Here is a 16,332-nt window from a genome sequence, read left to right on the forward strand (position 1 = left end):
TTGAGAGCAGTACATGTGAAAAGGATCTAGGAGTCTTGGTTGACCACAAACTTGACATGAGCCAACAGTGTGACGCGGCAACTAAAAAAGCCAATGCAATTCTGGGCTGCATCAATAGGAGTATAGCATCTAGATCAAGGGAAGTAATAGTGCCACTGTATTCTGCTCTGGTCAGACCTCACCTGGAGTACTGTGTCCAGTTCTGGGCACCACAATTCAAGAAGGACACTGACAAACTGGAACGTGTCCAGAGGAGGGCAACCAAAATTGTCAAAGGCCTGGAAACGATGCCTTATGAGGAACGGCTAAGGGAGCTGGGCATGTTTAGCTTGGAGAAGAGGAGGTTAAGGGGTGATATGATAGCCATGTTCAAATATATAAAAGGATGTCACATAGAGGAGGGAGAAAGGTTGTTTTCTGCTGCTCCAGAGAAACGGACACGGAGCAATGGATCCAAACTACAAGAAAGAAGATTCCACCTAAACATTAGGAGGAACTTCCTGACAGTAAGAGCTGTTCGACAGTGGAATTTGCTGCCAAGGAGTGTGGTGGAGTCTCCTACTTTGGAGGTCTTTAAGCAGAGGCTTGACAACCATATGTCAGGAGTGCTCTGATGGTGTTTTCTGCTTGGCAGGGGGTTGGACTCGATGGCCCTTGTGGTCTCTTCCAACTCTATGATTCTATGATTCTAAATAGGAGCAAAGCCTGGTTGATGCTTGTTCTTTGTGGCATACGAAGCCAACCATGTGCCGTCAGGCCCAGGCAACTGATGGCTGTAGCTGCTAGGCAGATGGCCAGCTGGCCCACATCAGCCCTCGAGGCAGCCTTCCCTCCCAGCCTGAGGGTGTCACCGGGTTTGGCTTCTTGAATTCCTCTGCTTGCGAAGTCTTGCTCCGCTTTGTATTCACAGCAGAGGGGCAACGGCATCCCTTGCGAAATCTAAACTCACTAGGTGGCGCCAATGTTAGCTGCAAAGCTTGAAATGCTATCTCAAGCTGAAATATCCAGCACAGGAAAAATGTGATTTGGAAACCACTGTAGCTCTCTAAGAAGGTGGGTATTTTCCGCTGTCCTTCTGTTTTTTGTTTTTTGTATTTTTAAAAAAAGTTTTTTATTAAATTTTACAAAGTATGGAAAAGATACAAAGACAGGGACAAGAAGAAAATAAAAACACAAAATGCATACTACAAAATACAACAATGCACACATTAAACATAAAAACACAAAATACAAAAACACGTACATTAAAAACTAATAATAAAAAGAAAAAACACATATAAGAAAAACACAAAAATTCCTTCTTTCTTAATGTTAGATCTTAAATTCACATATTCTCCTGACTTCCTCACGTCCCCCGTTCTTGTATCCCTTTTCAAAGTTGGTTCAGCAAATTCATATCCCATTAATTTATCTGTTGTTGGTTTAATCTTAGATTTTATCTTGTTACTAGAACCCCCGCAATTCATTTCAGTGTCATCAACATTCAGAAATTTTACAATATTTCGGCAAATAGATTTTAAATTTCCCCCAATCTTCTTCCACTGACTCTTCTCCCTGGTCTCGGATTCTGCCGGTCATCTCCGCCATCTCCATGTAGTCTATTAGTTGCATCTGCCAGTCTTCCAAGGTGGGTATTCCGCTGTCCTTCTGTCCTCACTGCTCAAACAGGTGCAGCAGGTTTTTGAGAAGCCCGTTTGTCCAAAAGTGAGAGTGGGACAGAAAAGCAAAAGTACAAACCGATAAGAATGCACACATGTATCTGAGCAGCTCCAGCTCTCTGATGGCAGCCAAAAACTATCCCAGCCTCTGGACTTCATCCTGATTCACTTGCACAAAGCTTTGGTTAGACTGTGTCTGGTCTTTATTGAGCATTACTTCTGAGTTCTGCAGGGTGATTATATAGCAAGGAGCATTCATCCTGAATTTGCACTTATTTGCATCTGGCACATATATACACGCGTTTCTGTTTATCATTCATTCACCCCACACTTCTCAGTTCATGTTCCTAAACACAAAAAGCTGTGGTTTTATTTTTTTAAGTGGATCTGCTGCACGAGGTCTTTTAATTCACATTATTTGTGCAAACCTCAATTTCTGGTCCGTGCTCAAATCTTTCCTGCAAGAGACAGGTAGCTGAGAGGTGACCCAAATATTACGGAGGTTTGGTGACCACTAAGAATATGAGAAGATAAGAAGAGGCTGCTCCCCATCGAATTCAGCATCCTGCTCCTCTAATAAACTTTTGTAAAAGCCACACACAAAAAACACATTATTTGGTTGAAGAAATGCCCCGCAAAATTCAGAGGAGAAGACCCAATTCTGAAGAATGGTCATGTTACGATTTGCATATTGGTTTAGGAAGCACAGATTAGGTAGTTTCTGTTGCAGATATTAATATTGTGCAGTTTGAAGTGAATGGAAGTGTAAGAACCAACTCCTTTTGGAAGAAATCATTGCCCAGGCCTATAAAAAATATTATTCAATTTTTTTACTGGCAGAACTCTTCAAGATAAAACATAAGCATCAAAGATACAAATATCCATACAATGTCTTCTGCTGTCCAGGACAGGCTCGGCATCTTACAAAATATGAAATAATCCACAACTGCTGCTCGAATGTCACTAGCTAAAAAGTGGAAAACGCAAGAACGGCCCACGATGGAATAATGGGAAATGAAGATGGTGGAGTTTTTGGATCTAGCCAACCTAACTGGAAGAGTCTGCGAACAGAAGGAGGAGGAGTATCAGGAAGAATGGTCTAAATTTGACTATTTAGTTAAATATGTTAAGTTAAACTAATTGGAAATACCTTGCAGGTACTTGATCGGCTTAGGACGCGGGTGGCGCTGTGGGTAAAAGCCTCAGCGCCTAGGGCTTGCCAATCGAAAGGTCGGCGGTTCGAATCCCCGCGGCGGGGTGCGCTCCCGCTGCTCGGTCCCAGCGCCTGCCAACCTAGCAGTTCGAAAGCACCCCCGGGTGCAAGTAGATAAATAGGTACCGCTTACCAGCGGGAAGGTAAACGGCGTTCCGTGTGCTGCGCTGGCTCGCCAGATGCAGCTTTGTCACGCTGGCCACGTGACCCGGAAGTGTCTTCGGACAGCGCTGGCCCCCGGCCAATAGATGTGAGATGGGCGCACAAACCCCAGAGTCTGTCAAGACTGGCCCGTTCGGGCAGGGGTACCTTTACCTTTACCTTTACTTGATCGGCTTAGGATTTTATATAAGTTAAGTGATGAATTAACATGTTTAATTTTGAAATGAAAAGATTTAAGGATGTTAATGTTTAAGTTAAATTTATAAGAAGTTTGATTTGGAAAACCGTTAAAAGGATATACATTGAAATTCAACCAAGGGGAAGCGAGGAAGTCACTTAACAATGTTAATAAGTGTAATTTAAATAAGGTTATGATTTATGTTTGTTTGTTTGTTTGTTTGTTTATAATTTTGTGAAAATTAATTTTAAAAAATTGGAAAATAATAATAATAATCCAAACAGACTTGTAAGCAAAGGTCTCTCTCTCTCTCCTCATAGCCTGCATTTCAGCCTCCATTGACCTTAGGTTGTTTACTCGCCCTTCCAGAGAGCTTCGTCTGCATCCTCCATGAAGTTTGGGAGACAAAAACTCAAAGGCAACTCCTATCACCAGTGCACATTCAGGCATTCTCATTTCAGTGTCAATTAAACTGTCAATTCCCCAGAGTGGCTGGGGAAACCCAGCCAGATGGGTGGGCTATAAATAATAAACAAATAAATAAACAAACAACTACAATAATAATACCATTATACTTAACAGATTCTCATTAAGTCTGTGCACACACCACATGTTTAAAGCACATCCTCCTGCTCCAAGACTCTTGGAAACCGTAGTTTTAATAATTTAATAACTGTAGTTTTAATAATAATAATAATAATATCTTTATTGTCATTGCCCCCATCGGGGACAACAAAATTACTTGACTGCACCATAAAAACACTAATTAAACAATACAGTATAATACAGCAAGGGAGATTAGATGACTTTCAAAGTCCGGGCTTCCCATTCAGGGCCGAGATCGCTCTGGAGAAGAAGCTGTTCTTAAGATGGCTCGTTCTTGTCTTCATCGTCCTGTATCTCCGTCCCGACGGCAAGAGCTCGAAGAGACAGTGACCAGGATGCGATGGATCTTTTACTATGTCCAGTGCCTTCCTATGGCACCTTGTGGCATAAATCTGCTCTAAGGTGGAGAGTGGGCAGCCAACAATGCTCTCTGCTGCCTTAACAACCCTGCACAACCCCATCCTGTCCTGGGCAGTACAGCTTCCGTACCACACACATAAGCCATAAGTGAGCACGCTCTCAATGGCACAGTGATAGAAGGCAAGCAGCAGTTTCTGCGGAAGATGGTTTTTCCTTAATATTCTCAAAAAGTACAAGTTTGTTAAGGTTGTTGGGAATTCTTGCCCTGTGAGGAATAAGCTGCAGTTTCCAGGATTCTTGAGCAAGTGGGAATATGCTTTAAATGGCATGGTGTGTGTATTCAGCCTAAAATACAAACAGAAACAAATTTCTCCAGCATCCTTAGCTGGGCCCAGGGACAGACACTTAGGGAGGAACAAGTGGATGGACTGAGGACTCATGCAGACTTGCCCTGTGTCCAGAAATAATGGGTCCGAGCTATTTTGCCCTTACGTCGCCACTTTCTGCAGGAAACCCCGTTCTTTAGCAATAATCAGAACAAACATCAATTCGCAGAAATTGCCATTGACATCTACTCAGCTTTTCTGGGCAGAAGCGGCAGCGCAAGGGCAAGTCTAGATGAGCCTCGAAAGAGTCCATCAATGGTGTCTCCGAAAATTTGTACACATCCCTTGGGAAGACAGGTGAACTAATGCCAGTGTACTAGAAAAAGCAAAGATCACCTGTGTTGAAGCAATGATTCTTCAACATCAGCCTCGTTGGACTGGTCATGTTGTTCGGATGCCTGTTGATCGTCTTCCAAAGCAACTACTCTATTCCGAACTTAAACATGGAAAGCATAATGCTGGTGGTCAACAAAAGAAGTTCAAAGACTCTCTTAAGGCAAATCTAAAAAAAATGTAGTATAAACACTGACAACTGGGAAACACTGGCCTGCAAGCGCTCCAATTGGAGAACAGCCTTTATCAAAGGTGTCATGGGCTGTGAAGATGCTCGAACTCAGGACAAAAGGAGAAAGGTGCTAAGAGGAAGGCATGCTTGGCAAACCCTCACCATGATCAACTCCTGCCCGGAAACCTACGTCCCCACTGTGGAAGGATGTGTGGATCCAGAATTGACCTACACTTTGTTGTTGTTTAGTCGTTTAGTCGTGTCCGACTCTTCGTGACCCCATGGACCAGAGCACTCCAGGCACTCCTGTCTTCCACTGCCTCCCGCAGTTTGGTCAAACTCATGCTGGTACCTTCGAGAACACTGTCCAACCATCTCGTCCTCTGCCATCTCCTTCTCCTTGTGCCCTCCATCTTTCCCAACATCCGGGTCTTTTCCAGGGAGTCTTCTCTTCTCATGAGATGGCCAAAGTATTGGAGCCTCAGCTTCAGGATCTGTCCTTCCAGTGAGCACTCAGTGCTGATTTCCTTCAGAATGGATAGGTTTGATCTTCTTGCAGCCCATGGGACTCTCAAGAGTCTCCTCCAGCACCATAATTCAAAAGCATCCATTCTTTGGCGATCAGCCTTCTTTATGGTCCAGCTCTCACTTCCATACATCACTACTGGGAAAACCATAGCTTTAACTAAACAGACCTTTGTTGGCAAGGTGGTGTCTCTGCTTTTAAAGATGCTGTCTAGGTTTGTCATTGCTTTTCTCCCAAGAAGCAGGCATTTTTTAATTTCGTGGCTGCTGTCACCATCTGCAGTGATCATGGAGCCAAAGAAAGTAAAACCTTTCACTGCCTCCATTTCTTCCCCTTCTATTTGCCAGGAGGTGATGGGACTCACGTTGATTCCTGGACTGTCTGTGGGCCCGATTTAGAAGGCGATTGGGCCGCATCCGGCCCCTGGGCCTTAGTTTGCCTACCCATGACCTACACAGTCACTTACAGGCTCACTGTTAAGACAGTGTTTATGGAAGACAATCTTCCATAATCGGCTACAAGTGATTGCCAAAGAAGAAAGATCAAGGGCAAGTCAAGATGAGCCCTGAGTGAGGACGTCTCCTATCTAAAACAAATCCTATATAAATGGGGGAAGACCCAGACAGCCTGTCTTTGACCAGACCAGCCTTAAGCTGTCTTTCTGAAGCAGAATACCATTCAGTAGGCAGGCAACTCTTTAGGGTGTGCAAAATGGTTTATGGGCCTCATGGTGAGTCTAGCCAGCCTGCAGTTCCGCTTCCGCCCTTTGTATCTGATTCTAGGGAGGCTGTTAGGATCAAAACAGGCGACGCAATTGTAAGTCCAGTTACAAAAGGATGAGAGGAAACATAAAATGAGTTTCCAGCCCTAAAGCCGGCTTTAGATCTGGCGAGCCTTTTGAAGACTTGGGGACGGAGAGGGAGGAGGAGGCGGCAGGCAGGCAGCTGACAGCATTGACTTTTTATTGCTTCCATCACCCAAGGTGTGATCTTCTGCTCAGCGGTAGTCAGTTCTGCAGAAGACTCCACCCACCGCCGTTTACCATAAACAAACACACACTCCAATCGTACTGAAAGCAGGGGAAGGTCCCAGTCAAATTTACCGGAATCATGCAGCCCGGTTTCAAATTCAGATGATAAAAACTGTGGCTTTTAAAAATGGCAAGTGCTTATATGCTGAATGGCATTTCCTGGGGGAAGAAATCTAAGCTAAGTGTGGAAGTCTTTCAATTATTATCTGACTTTATTCAGATTTCAGCCTTTTGCTCCGATTTCAATAATTTAAGACTGCAGGGATGGATAGACAGATGATAGAGAGATAGATAGAGAGATAGATAGATGATGATGATGATGATGATGATGATAGATAGATAGATAGATAGATGATAGATAAATAGATGGATTATATAAAATATATAAAATTGCATTTATATTCTACTTTTTCTACAAGGTGTTCAAAGTGGTGTGTGCAGTGAGCTTCATGTCTTGGGGACAGATTTGAACCCAGGCCCTTTTCCTACACTCTAAACTGGTCCTGCACACCAACTTACTTTGGTAGTTAAGGCAGGTGTGTTTAAGCTCTTTATTCAAACCAATGGTAATGAAAATGGTTTATCTTTGTCTGGATCATGCTCCATTTATCTCCCTGCCACTCTTAAGCAAACTGATGAAAACTGAACAGGTAACTGTATTTATTTCATGCATTTTAAAACATTTATAGGCTGCCTGCCTTGATGAGGCAGTCATGCTAAGAAGTCGGAACTTTTGAGCAGTCAGATTTTCAGCAAGAGCCATTCCATTCCCTCTCTTCATTTATTTCTTTTTTTGGCGACGAATCCCAATGCGGTATATCAACAAACCAACGTTTTGGCTACGAAAATCTGGGCTCTGCGTTCCGCTGGGCTTTCGTATAAGTTCCGTCTTGTTGATTTAATTTCCGGGAGCGGGTCTGAGAAAGCAGCCATTTATTAGCAGCAATTTGTCCTGGCCTGGCTCAGGCGAGGCTGAATAGTTCTCCCTCCGAAGACAGCTGCAAGCTCAGGAACATACCCCAGGGTCTAAGGAACATAAAGAAATTTGATTCCAAGTGGCGAGAAATCTATTGGAAATCTGTTCCAGCAGCGTCTCCACTTTCAGCAGCAGAAAGGGCCCCTCTGTGGACATTTTGCATTTGCCTTTTGTGTTCCTTTGGAGAGGCTTTTCAGTCTCTCTCTCTCTCTCTCTCTCTCTCTCTCTCTCTCTCACACACACACACACACACACACACACACAAACACAGCTGCCTTTCTCCCTGTGCGCTTTGCCTTCTGGCTGAAGCAAAGTGTTTTCTTTGATTTTTAAAATTTATTTACATATTTATCCCACGCTTCAAAACTTTAGTGCAGTCATGTATCTTGTTATGTTTGAGCAAATAAATCACACAAATAACGTGATAGGGGAAAATATGCACATAATTGGAGCCACGGGGTCGCAGGCTTGTTTATTGATCTATAACGCAGAAAAAAGACACATTCAACTGACATTTACTCAGAGTAAACCCTTAAGTTCCTTTGAGTAAACACAGGTTGTCAGTCTGCAATGGGCCTGCCCCAAGTAAAAGTTAGTTGCATGCAACTCTTACAGGTGAACAGTGTCTTGAAAGTTTGTGTTCCAAAAGTTAATGAATAAGACATGTTTTTCTAAGAAATTATACTTCTGTGTGTTTTGCTGAGTTCTTGAACAATTAGTTTTGTAAGCAAACCAAAAGCAACAAAAAGAGCGTTCTGTTTAAAAACTTAAACTTAACACATGCAAATATTCATTCCCAGGCTGATTAATTTCTTCCTTTAAAAAGAATGATATTATATGTATGCCAAATATCAGTTCAGCCTGCTCTTTAATACTTAGTAAGGTCTGGAAGTTATTATTTCAGGAATGAGGGCTAGGCACTTTGTGTAAGCTCAGAGGCACCCTATCATTACTTCTTCCAGTCTTTGGGGAAAAAATATTACTGCCTGTTAGCATTTATTTAGAGCTTTGGGTTATTCAACATACATAGCACATATTTTTCCAAGGAATCTTTACAACAACCCTGAAGGGCATGCCAGCTTTTCAAAAAGGCCTGGGGAAAGACATATAAAGATTTGAAGAAAATGTGGGAAATGATTGTTGTTTAAAAAAATTGAAGTTATGATATTGAGATGTACAGGACTTGATGGATTGTTTGAGCAAAAGACTTTGTTCCGATATGTGAGACTGGATGCCAATTCTCGCCCAACTGCGTTGACTGCTGTAATGTGTATGGGTTGCTCGTGCGTAAGTTGCCGCCTCTCCAGGCTTTGTTGCCTTGCTAAACCTTTCCGTCTGGTCAGCCCTTCACTTCATGGCTGCCTCAGTTGCTAGCAGAATCCGTCAGTGGGCGTTTCTTAAATATTTCCCAACATAAAAGTTGTTTGACACCCAGTCTCCTCCTACTCTCTCTGCGCGGAAGTCTTCTGCGCAGGGTGGGCGTGGGTAGCGGAGGACCCGTGCTCTCCCCGCTGGTGTCCGGTGAAGAGTCCTGGAGCCCTCTCGCCGATTCCCCCATCAGCCCCTCTATATCCCTGGTGTTGCGCTGATTTGCTTCCCCATCTGCGGAGCTGCCTCTCTCCCTGCTGGGCCCTTCTCCAGCATCATTTGAGAGCCTTCCCTCCGCCTCTAGCTCCGATGTCAGTTCCCTGACACCTATGGAAGGAAGAAGCCCCAACCAAAGAAGATAAGAAGAAAAGGAAGAAGATTGGCAAAATAAATTACTGAACTGTGCAGGACAAATTATTATTAAAAAGCGCATCTGTTTAATGCATATTTTTAAAGCTTTGTGTATACTATACATTAGTATAACTTTTAAAAGTCACTTGTAATAAGATGAAGGTTTTAAAATTGGATTAATTATATAAGATTTTATGGATGTGCATGAACAAGTATATTATAATGAAACCAAGAGGGGGAGTGGAAGGAAGTCAACCAAAAATTATGGTTTAATTTGGTTATGATTTTTTCTTCACTGTCCCCCCCCCCCCCCCGTTTTGTTATTTTTGGAAATTCAAAAAAATGTTATCAAGAAAAGAAGAAAATTCTCAGAAGGAAACGTGTCTCCTTCTCTCAAAATACCAGAAAGGTAATCCAATGAAATAAACCTCATAACATGTAACATAAATACTTTTATTGGAATAATAATAACAATAACAATAAGAAATACAATGTACAATGTAATCAAAGTAACCAGTGGTAGTGGCAAATATTATATAGACAGACAACAAGAATTCTATATATAGAAGGGCTTATTTATTTACAGACAATTTATGGACAAACGGGTAAGCAGAAGAAGGATATGTAGAATGGATAAAGACAATGCGAAAAATTCAGAAGCGACATAAAGAAGTCAGAAGTAGGAAGGAGGGAAGTCAGCTCGTAGGAGCAAACTATAAATATAAAATGTTGCAGAGTTGGTTTCATATTGACAACTATATGAAACACATAAAGAAGACAGCAAGAAAAGATTCAGTTATACAAGATCTAGGTTTCAAATGGAAGTGATCGAAGGGAAAGTGAAATTACTGAAGGCTGCATACAGCATATTATTAGAATGGGAGACGAACGATGAAGAGGTAAAATCAGTTAGGATTAAATGGGCACAAGATGTAGGTCACAACATTATGATGGAAGGTTGGGGAAAATTATGGAAAACTGATTTAAAATTTACAGATTGTTCCCTATTGAAAGAGAATTATATGAAGATGATGTACAGATGGTACACAACACCAGTGCAGTTAGGGAAAATGTACAAAACTAGTTCAAATATATGTTTGAAGTGTAAGGAAAAGGAGGGGACATTTTGTCATATGTGGTGGGATTGTAATGTAATTTTAAAAAATTGGGAAATGATATACAACGAATTGAAGAAAATGTTCCATTTAACATTTGTTTAAAAACCTGAAGCATTTTTATTAGGGATTGTAGGTAGGGAAAGATCTGCCAAAAAAGCTGAAAAATGAGAGTTTTAATAGCACAAGGATGGAAGACTGAAGAAACCCCAAATAAAGAATCATGGCAAGAAAAATTGATGGAGTATGCAGAACTGGCAAAACTGACATACAAGCTACGGGACAAGGATAACTGTGATTTTAAAGATGAATGGGAACCCTTTACAAAGTATTTGAAGACGCAACAAAGTGAACTGGACTCCTTGGCTGGTTTTGAATAAACATTCACAAACTTTTTATTGATAATAATCAGCTAAATAGTTTGAGGATCTATACAACTGTGTAACATGCAGAAAACAGCATTTTTAGAGAAATCAAAGACTGGAACTGAGGGAAGTCGGGGGTGGGGGTGGGTGGGTTTTGTGGGGGAGGGTGGGGGAGGGAGGAAAAATGGGGAAAAAATAAGGAAGATATGTTTCTGGATAATATGTTTTGTTTTAATTTTGAATATATTTTTTAAAAAAACGCCTATAAATAAAATGTAATATATTATGTATTTGAAGTATGAATTTTAGAAAACCAATAAAGAGGAGGAGGAGGAGGAGGAGGAGGAGGAGGAGGAGAAGAAGAAGAAGAGGAGGAGTAATCCAACGAAGCTGAATAATGGGGGAGAATTCAGGACAGACAAAATGAAATACTTCTGCACTCACTGCGTAGTTAATCAGTGGAACTCCCTGCGCACCAACTCACCAACTTAGATGGCTTTAAAAGAGGAATTAGACAAATTTCGCCGCCAGCCGGTTGGTGCTTCCAAGCTGAACACCTCAACCACCTCACCAAGTCAGATGGAAAAGAGAGAGAGTTTGACCCCTCTCAAACCATTACCCAGCACTAGCTCTCTAAGCCTGAAATTTGCGATTCTATAACCAAATAAAACAAAGTCTGAGTGAAGCTCAGCTATTTTGCAGAAGGGGAGGTGTCAGTGGTTGAAATACAGTGAACACTGCCTACTTGCGCCCCATGCAATTTGCTGGTTAGGCAAAGCCTTGAAACAAGTAAACAGCTCGTCTCGCCTTTGTTCACTATGACTTCAAAACAGAAGCGGAGCGAGGTGGAATTTCGTACTCCGAAAACCCTGCAGTTATACAAGGAATTTCCAGCACTTATTAATACACGGCCATTTTTGAAGTGGAACGGAGAAATCATTTGAAACGCAACTGAGCAAGCCTTCCAGAGAGAAAGTAAAGGAGGGTGCAGAGACCCATTTCTAATTAAAATTGTTATGGGATTCCAAGGAGGCGAAAATTTAATTACATACACTGGAAGCGGTCCAGGCATTCGTACTTAAATGCCTCTAACCTTGTGAAAAGCTACGTGGAATTTTTAATCGTCAATATAAGCATTAAGCATCCGGGCACAACATCCAAAGAGACACAGATGAAGTTTCTGATTTGCTATCAAGGTGATGCCTAAACTTGGGACGAGAACAAGTTTAATGGTGGAGGAGAGTGGGGAAGGAGGAAAGCCATCAATTTTGGGCAATTTCAGGCATTGCAAACATGGCAAAAACATATGAATGTAAAGAGATAATAATCCATTGGGATTTTTTAGTTTAGAAAAAAGACAAGAGGCAACATGATTGAAGTTTACAAAGTTACGCTGGAGAAGTTTAGAAAGTTTTTCTAGAGAAAGTTGTGATGGAAAAAGTGGCTAGAGGGGAAAATATCCTCCCTCTCTCGTAACATTGGACCATCCAATGAAGCTAAATGTTGGAAGATTCAAGACAGAGAAAAGAAAGTACTTCTTCTTTTACTTTATCTATTGATGCTTATTCGGAGATATACAAAAATACATACCCATTACAAAGTATTTTTTTAAAAAAATAATATAGTAAGATAAAAACAGCTACTTAGTCTAGAAGAGAACAAACTCAGAAGAAAAGACTAGAGGAGAGATGTAAAGAAAGAGAAAGTGAGAAAGAAAAGAAAAACTAAAGAAGTTGGAAAAGAATAAAAGAACTTCTGGCTCTATATTCTGCAGCTACATAAGAAATACCCATTCCTTAAAATCCAACCATTCTATCTTCTATCAACCATCGTGTCCAGAGGAGGGCAACCAAAATGGTCAAAGGCCTGGAAACGATGCCTTATGAGGAACGGCTAAGGGAGCTGGGCATGTTTAGCCTGGAGAAGAGGAGGTTAAGGGGTGATATGATAGCCATGTTCAAATATATAAAAGGATGTCACATAGAGGAGGGAGAAAGGTTGTTTTCTGCTGCTCCGGAGAAGCGGACACGGAGCAATGGATCCAAACTACAAGAAAGAAGATTCCACCTAAACATTAGGAAGAACTTCCTGACAGTAAGAGCTGTTTGACAGTGGAATTTGCTGCCAAGGAGTGTGGTGGAGTCTCCTACTTTGGAGGTCTTTAAGCAGAGGCTTGACAACCATATGTCAGGAGTGCTCTGATGGTGTTTCCTGCTTGGCAGGGGGTTGGACTCGATGGCCCTTGTGGTCTCTTCCAACTCTATGATTCTATGATTCTATGATTCTATGAACCATTTTTAAAATTTTCATATCCCAATATTACAAGCTCATTTTCTTGTAAAAGTCCACAAGAAATTTCCAATCTTTAACAAATGTCAGTAATGATTTTTCTCTAGCTAAACATCTTAACTTTGCCATCTCAGCCAGATCCAGTAATTTTATCAGCCATTCTTCTATAGCGGGTAGGGCTGTGTATTTCCATTTTGGGGCATATAGCAGTCTTGCAGCTGTAATCATATATTGGAATAATCTTTGATAGTCTTTTTCTAAATGTATCTTCATTAGCTCTAACAGAAAAAGTTCTGACTTCAGTTGAATGTGTGTGTGTGTGTGTGTTACAATTTAAAATACTCATTTTACATCCTTAAGATATCAGTGACTTCCCTTCTTCTCTTTCCATGGTTCATTTTACATATCATAAATCCCTGCATATTTTACAGAAACTATACCAATCAGTATTCCATTATTGCATCCATCAAAACTGTTGAATTTATCTTAATGCTGCCAATGTTTTCAGCTGTACATAATTATTTCCCATATATTCAATAAATGTTTTCTAATCTTCTTTAAACATACAGTGGTACCTTGGGTTAAGAACTTAACTTGTTTCAGAGGTCCGTTCTTAACCTGAAACTGTTCTTAACCTGAGGTACCACTTTAGCTAATGGGGTCTCCTGCTGCGCCGCCGCCACACGATTTCTGTTCTCATTCTGAAGCAAAGTTCTTAACCTGAGGTACTATTTCTGGGTTAGAAGAGTCTGTAAGCTGAAGCGTCTGTAACCTGAAGCGTCTGTAACCTGAGGTACCACTGTATGTTCTTCTTGTTCTCTTATTCTATATGTTGAGTCTGCAAGGTGTGCATATTCTGTCAACTTAACTTGCCGTTCTTCTTTAGGCTTCAGTTGAATGCTAACCTCAGAGCATCTGTTTGGCCACAGTAAGAACAGAGTATGGGACTAGATGGGCCACTGGCCTGACGCAGCAGAATCCTCTTATGTTCTTAGGTCAGCAACCCGAAGCGTATGCGTCTAACACTGAAGGAAGATCAGCACAGGTCAACACAAGGAGGACAATCTAGGAAGCCTGGAGGTTCTTTCTCTCTCTCCCCCCATGATGGCCTGGGACTTGGGCTCAGACTCGGAACCAGAGGAGTCTCAGTCTGCACCGGATCCTTTGCCTCAGGTGGCATCTGGACCAAGTCTGGGGCCTGATTCTGAAGAGCCCCAGTCTGCACAGGTTCCCCTGCAACAAGCACCAGCTGGGCCAAGTCAGGGGCCTCAGCCTGCCCTGGCTCCAGATGCTGGGATTCCCTCATTGCCTCCAGCTGGGCCATCACTTACAGCTGCTCCACTACCAGTTGGGTCAGGGGAGGCTGAGGCAGCCCCTGGGTCTAGTAACCCACCGACATCTCCTGAGCTGCAGAGACTGAGGTCTGAGAGAAGGAGAGACCTGAGTACTCGCAGGAGGAGTGCTGGCCTTCGGGCAAAACAGGGAGGTGACTCACCGGGGGATCAGGACTGCCCGTTACCCCGACAAAGATAAAAGGCTGTCGGATCCTGCCCCAGGTTGCGGGAGCAACATTGCTGTATGCCAGACCCTGCCTGAGATCCTGTACCTGTCTTTGCCTGGTTTCCTGCTTTGTGTCCTGCCTTGACCCTGTCAGGCTAACCTACAGATTCTGGACCGGACCTGGACCACAGTTTTCGGGTTACCCCCTTGGCCCAGCACACCCCATTTTTTAAAGCAGATACAGTGGTGCCTCGCAAGACGAAAAGAATCCATTCTGTGATTTTCTTCGTCTAGCGGTTTTTTTGTCTTGCGAAGCAAGCCCATTGATGGATTAGCGGATTAGCGCTATTAGCGCTATTAGCACTATTAGTGGCTTTTAGCGGCTTTTAACGGCTTTTAGCAGCTTATTGGCTTATCGGATCAGCTGATAAGCGGCTTAGCGGCTTAGAAAAAGGGGGGAAGGGGAAAAAAAGCCACAGGAACTCGCAAGACATTTTCGTCTTGCGAAGCAAGCCCATAGGAGATTTGTTTTGCGAAGCACCTCCAAAACGGAAAACTCTTTCGTCTAGCGAGTATTCCGTCTTGCGAGGCATTCGTCTTGCGGAGCACCACTGTACACCAGTCTACAATGTAAGCTGACTTGCACTCCCTGACCCTTCCAATGCTATCCACATAAGGCAGAGGAAGAGGCACCCAGATGTTGCTGGGCTCCCAACTCCCATCAGCCCCGGTGGACACAGAATGATGGGAGTTGTAGTCCAACATCATCAGTTGAGGAAAGGTGCTGTAGATGAGACTACAGATCAGAGATAGGGAGCCATCTCAATGCTGCCACATACTGTCTTCCCCCAGTTAGTCCAGATTTACCATTTCTGTGAAAGCTCTGACTGAGAGAGCCGTTGCGTTGGTGCCGGGCGAAACTAGACTGCGCAGACAGCAGCGAATCCACATTAAATTTCTTGGTGGAATCGTCCGCAGGAAAGAGAGAATCCAAAGGTAAGATCAGCCAGTGGGCCGAAGTGACTGTTAACGCCACCTGAGGTGATAGTCAGAAGAGAAGATGAAAGAAGAAGAGGGAAGAAGCAGGTCTCAGAAGAAAAGAGAAGAAGACCAGGGAGGATAGATAGCAGCACATCAAAGAGGAAATGGACACATCAAATGATGTGGAAGACCAGAAAGTGGGATAAGCAAAGGCTGAGAGCATGAATGGTTGAATCTTTCAATTTCTGGTACTCTCCATTTCCTTTTCCCTTCAAAAATTAAGTTTGGTTTTTCATATTCCACATAAGGTCTGTGACATCTTTTTATTTTATTTTGAAGTCCTTACTAAAATTCATCAGTATTTTACTTTGGATTTTTGCCACTATAGCCGCCTATATAGAATACAGATATACCTTGGGTTACAGACACTTCAGGTTGCACGTTTTCGGGATACGGACATGCCGAAACCCGGAAGTACTGGAATGGGTTACTTCCGGGTTTCGGCGCTCGCACATGCGCACTAACACTTAATCGCACTTTGCGCCTCCACAGAAGCACCAAATTGCAACCCGTGCATGCGCAGACGTGGCGCTGTGGGTTGTGGACACTGCAGGTTGCAAATGTGCCTCCCGCAAGGATCACATTCTCAACCCGAGTGTCCACTGTCTAGAATAACATATATAGAATACGAGAACAGAAAGAACATACGTTTAGAGAAGACTGGAAAATGTTTGTTGAATATATGGGGGGCAATTGTGTACAC

Source organism: Podarcis vaucheri (assembly GCF_965113315.1).
Source record: "Podarcis vaucheri genome assembly, chromosome: 11".
NCBI lineage: Eukaryota > Metazoa > Chordata > Lepidosauria > Squamata > Lacertidae > Podarcis > Podarcis vaucheri.